Source organism: Panthera onca, chromosome B2, assembly GCF_046562875.1.
Source record: "Panthera onca isolate mPanOnc1 chromosome B2, mPanOnc1 haplotype 2, whole genome shotgun sequence".
NCBI lineage: Eukaryota > Metazoa > Chordata > Mammalia > Carnivora > Felidae > Panthera > Panthera onca.
This window is the reverse complement of record NC_138343.1, coordinates 60,108,222-60,114,152: the sequence shown is the minus strand read 5'-3', so window position 1 is coordinate 60,114,152 and position 5,931 is coordinate 60,108,222.

The window sequence follows — 5,931 nt, the reverse complement described above, 5'->3', positions numbered from 1 at the left end:
TACAGATATATTACTTAGTATAGCAAATTTAATCTTCACTTAGTTTTCATATAAAACATCTCAAACTTAACATCTCCAGTTTGAAAATATTGATGCCTTCCTGCCTCCCTACAATAATTTTCTTCAGCCTTCCTAATATCATATTTATAAAGATGTATAAATATTTTTATCTCCAAAACCTAGCAGTCATCCTTAATAATTGCATTTCCCTGATTTCTCCTCATCTAAATTAATCGCAATACTATTGATCATGTCTCCAAAGGATGATCCTTTCCCCCAACACTTGTGCGACTCCTCTAGTCCAATATTCTCTTTCTTCTTCCCTAAACTATAATTAGAAGAACCTAACGAGTTTCCCTGCTGCACCTCTGGCCCATAAAGGACTGTCAGGATGCATTTCAAAGGGATTCAATGAGTATCCAATTCCTTGCCCAGAGTCTTTACTTTACACTTGACCAGCCTTCTAACTCAGACCTCCAGTCAAAGCTGTGAATGTGCCTAGTCGCCAATGCTCCAGGCTCTTTCCTTTTTCTCTTCCATGATTTCCCCAAATTCTCTTCATCTTAGTTCTTAAACTGTATTTTCCTGTGCAAAATGTAATCTGTATAAGGAAGTTTATATGTCTAGCTGCTTTTTCCATTCAGATCTAATTAAAATATATCTTTTTCCAAGACTCCTTCACTACCCTGCCATTTAAGGAAACCCTCCCTTCCCCAAGTCACTCTCCTATAATCCTTTTTTGCTTCATTCAGAACACTGTTATTACTCTTGAAAATCACTTACTTCTGTTCATTGGTAAGAATTAACTGACCACTTTACCCCACTAACATCAGATCTAACTTATTCATCATCACATTTTCAGGGCTTGGAACAGTAGGTGGTGAATTTCTAGTGCTCTATATGTATGTACTCAATAAATGAACAAAATAATATATTAACCTCTGAATAAAAGGAATACAATAATATTAACTGTTGTACTGGATTACTTTATACAGTTTTGAATTGTTTAGCTATATATAAGGAGGAAAATATTTACTCAGAGAAAGATGATGGCAGAATCTGAGAAAATGGCCACAAGGCAGCTTTGCAGGTCACAGTATATTACCAAGTAATCATGCTGCTTTTCCAATGTTTGAAAATAAATTCAGAAAAATCCACAGAGAGCTTATTTTTGTTTTTCAAAAATGTGCAGAGCAGCTAAAAAAAGATGTTTGAATTGATAATAGAACTACGATAAGGAGCAGGGCACCCAGTGGCTCAGTAAGTTGAGCAATCCAATCTTGATTTCTCCTCAGATCATGAGCTCACAGTTGGTGGGTTTGAGCACTGTGAACCTTGGGATTCTCTTTCTCCTTCTCTCTTTCTTCCCCTCTCCTGTTTGTGCTCTTTCTCAAAATAAATAAATAAACTAGTGAATTAATTAATTAAATAAATAAGTGTACATTAAAAACAGAACTACTGTAAGGGGCAAGAATTTTCAATAGGAATATAATCTTACATGGACTTTCCTCAATAAATCCAAACTTTCCATCTACTACCTATTGTGTTTTCCTGGAGGACTCTTCCTTGAGTCTACAGGCTTCAGTTGGAGGCAGCAAAAGGGCATGCTATGTACAAGTCTCTGTTACATGAAAATTACTTCCCTTCATCTCTGTAGTATACAAACTGGTATCTCTTTTCCAAATCAGAAAAACTTGTTTTCAGACAAGACCCCTTTGTATACTACAACTAGATCTATATTTAAAAATTAAAACTACGGTCTCTTATTTCACCTCTAACCTGTTGGAAAAATAAGCATATTTAATTCCCGTTAGGAATTTTCAGTCTTTGTTTTTTTTGTAAGGGAGGGGAGACATCAATATTCTAAAGTAAGCATGTATACATTATATATAACATAATTACTATTGAGATTATTATCTCCCTGCAGTTGAAATCTCATTTAATTGTGCTACTTCTAAGCTAAATTATTTATTTATACCAATTATTTGATTATTTCAAATACTTATTTACTTACCAGAGACGCTTTTCCCAAAACACATGTATGACAGAAACTTTTTATTTTAGTTCAAAAGTCTTTTTTTAAGCACTTCTTTTTTCATTTCAGAGAGATACGGGCATGAGCAGGGGAGAAGAGCAGAGGGAGGGAGGAAGGGAGACAGAGAGAGAGAGAGAGAGAGAGAGAGAGAGAGAGAGAGAATCTTAAGCAGGCTCCAGGCTCAACGTGGAGCCCAATGCCTGGGATCATGACCTGAGCTGAAATCAAGAGTTGGATGCTCAACCAACTGAACCACCCAGGTACCCCTAGTTCAAAAGTCTTAATAGGCATTCACTTAGTCAAGTTTTCAAATGTGCATTTGCATCTTTTCAGATGTTGAGTCCCAAAACCAAGCATAAGATGCAGTTTTCCAATGTAGTTTAAAAAATATATGTGTTGTTCAAATTATAGCCTTAAACTATGAGGACTTTTCCTTCCCTGGGAGTTATTCTGGATATTAAACCACAATGTTACAATGTCAAGAGGTTTTCCTACAGGGGATCTCTTTGAAGAAAAGAGAAAATGAAAAGAAAAAAAAAGTATCCAAGGAACTAAAGCCATGAAATCAAAGATAGATAATATATGATAGCGACACATAATCATAAATGTTAATATATTTGTTCAAGTTTCTCATCCATACAGTAAATATCTTCCTGTGATTTACTATAAATCAAATCTGTAGAAGGAAATTGAAACAGCTATTTATGAAGAGTGACTGCATCTTTTATATTTGGAACCAGCATTTGAGCACTCTTGGTATTGACAGATAGGGCTAGAAAATTTACAAATGTTTTTTCCATCTGCAAAACACTTCCCAAAAGAAGATACCACAATTAACAATTAAAAGATGCTTATCCTTAAGTTTAAATAACTAAGGATCATAAATAGTCGTCGGTAAGGTTGAAATACATATCAAGTTTAATTTTACAGCCTATGCCTATTAAATAACTCATGCATTTTTATCTTTTATCTTTATCCAGACAACTGCTTATCAGAAAGTAGTTACTCTAAAAGTGTGATCTACTATAGGATATCTTTGCATTAGTTAGTGTAATGACACGCTGCTGTTAAAGATTAAAAATCCACATCTCAGTGGAGTAGCACACTTTGTATCAGGAAGGAGTTCTTTTCCAAGAGCTCGTCTAGAATTAAGGCTTGTTCCATTTTGTGGCATGGCTCATTTCAATATGTAGCTCCCAGATTTTTATTTTTGTTTTTCCTAGATTTTATTGACTTAAATCATGGAAGTGTTCTGAAAGTGAACCTTCTATCTTTTCGCATTCCATTGGCTACAAATCAAACAGGTGACATTAAACTAAAAAAGCAGAGTGGGACAAGAGGTCTGGCTTTATGCCCAGGAAGCAAATAAAACACTTGAAGAGATAGTTAGTCTCTTTCCAATAATCAAGAATCCATTTTACTCTTCCTCCTCTATCCTTTACTCTTCCTTTCTTCCTCTATTCTATACAGATAGAATATATTCAGCCTCTTCTAAAAGGAGGGCAAACCAAGTTATATCTAATCACTTAATCCACCTAAATTGCCACATCCTTGCCATCTAAAAAAAAAAAAAAATGTCTTATTTTAGGAGCTAAATAAACCTTCATTTAAAATAAACTTTTATTGATCATGGTAGGAAAAGAAGCACAAAATGATCTTTTTTTTTTTTTTTTTGTTTTACTATGATGCTCCAATTGATAATGGAGGTATGGTTGGTAGGTATCTGCTGGTTGGTGATGAAGAAATGGAATTCAAATGCATTTAACATCTAGCCTTGCTAAGTTCTATCATAATTAAGATGAAGAATATTATTTTTAATCGAGAGCCAGATTCTATTCACAGTGAATGGGCAATCTAATTCACTGAAATGGTTACTCATGTAGCCGTTGTAACTTGTTCTTTAACTTTCAAAAAACATGGAAACCACAGACTGTTCACTTTTCTTTTCTATTTTGTTCTGTAGAAAATTTAAGTTTTGTTGAGAAATTTATCTTAGGCAGGAAAAACTTATGTTGCTTTTACATTTAACATTTCCTCAAGCATATAATTTCCTATTCTTTGTTCTCTGGAAACATTATGACAGGAAAAATGTGACTGCAAAAGAAATGCAACAGGAAATAGAGGAACAGTTCAAGCAAATATTACTGAATCAGTATATATGTGTATGTGTGCATGTTTTTTTTTTTTTTTTTTCCATACAATTCTCTGGAGGGAAGAAAAATAAAAAAAAAATCCTTAGCATGTTGGGGTTACTTTTTTTTTTTCTTTCTTTCTTTCTTTCTTACTCGGCTTGGCTTATGTAGCTCTTGGGACAGTCCATGTTTTTTAAACATTATGGTTTTTCACTATTTCCTTTAAATGTCCAAAGGTATGTTTTTGTTTTTGTTTGTTTTAAGTGTCTCATGATAATTTTGCTCATTTTTCTGTAGTACTTACAGGAATTTAAATAAAGGCATTATTGTAATTTTCACCCCAAAACCTATTTCCAACAGATTCAGTCCTTACTGAAATGTGATTCAAATCTGCCAAATGATACTTCTGCCTATCCCCTTTATAACTTATATAAAATGATATTTTTTTGAACAAACTATGCTTTATTCACTTATGCTATCATTTGCAGGAAGAGAAAGCAATAGGAAATGAAATTAAACTCATTGGGATATGGAATCATTTCTATAATCATTGTTATCTCAATTGCTCACTTTTTCTTAAAAATAATATTTTTGACCTATTTAGGGTTCTAGGTATTTATTATGGTTATTAAGGACTTATTTATTTTTCTTTCAGCTTAAAAAACAAGATCATTTAGCTTTGATCTTAAGGAGCAGAAAATAATTTGAGTGACAGAAAACAATCCAAATTTTATTAAAAACATTTTTTTAATGTTTATTTATTTTTGAGACAAAATGCAAGTGGGCTGGGGCAGAGAGAGAGGGAGGCACAGAATGTGAAGCAGGCTCCAGGCTCCCAGCTGTCAGCACAGAGCCTAATTCGGGGCTCGAACCCACGAGCTGCGAGATCATGACCTGAGCAGAAGTGGGACACTCAATGACTGAGCCACCCAGGCGCGCCTAATTCAAATTTTATTTCAGAGACTTGTTCTATCTTTTATGAATACATGACAAAAGATTTACCTGACCAAAACAAGAGAAAAAATTTAGTAAGCTAGTGTCTGTCTTTGAAGTTTGAACATATTCCTTGAGATTTATAAATTTTCGAAAATTTGATATGTTGGTATTAAAAAAATCACATGCTTACTTCACTCCCTACTTGTTTTTAATGCCTGCTATCAGCTACACATTACTACTCTGAAATGCAAAGAATGGTTGCCTAGAAATCATTCTGTGGGGAACCCCACTGAGGAACCTATACTGGGAGAAGAAGGGTATGTTAAGAAAGTAAACAAACTGTTTTGAGCCCTATGACAAAAAGGCAAAACGGTCATACAAGAGAGAGGTACATGTAAAAAGTATCATTGAGCTGCATTTGGAAAGAGTTTATAACCTAACTTGAAAAGAGCTGAAAAGGTATGGCATGCAGAGTGGGAAAGTGTTAAGCAAAGCCATAGGATCTGGGAAGAAAAAAAAAAAAAAAATTGGGGGTGGGGGACAGGGAATAAGAAAGATGGTGGTCACCTAGGTATAGACTGTGGGAAGGTATGTGTAAGAGAGATTCCTAAATTGGTAGGCTGCGGCTCCTTTCCCTCTGGGTCTCCCCTGTGCAGGTGCTCCTTCTGGCTTAGAGATGGTTATTGCTGTCCCACTCTTATATGTACATCCACACTCCTCCAGGTTAGAGTTTACCTACCACTCTATCTTCTCTCATTGCTTTGGGCCATGTTTGACTCTACGTTAACAGCTGTGTGCTTTAATATTTTAATGCATACATATTCTCTT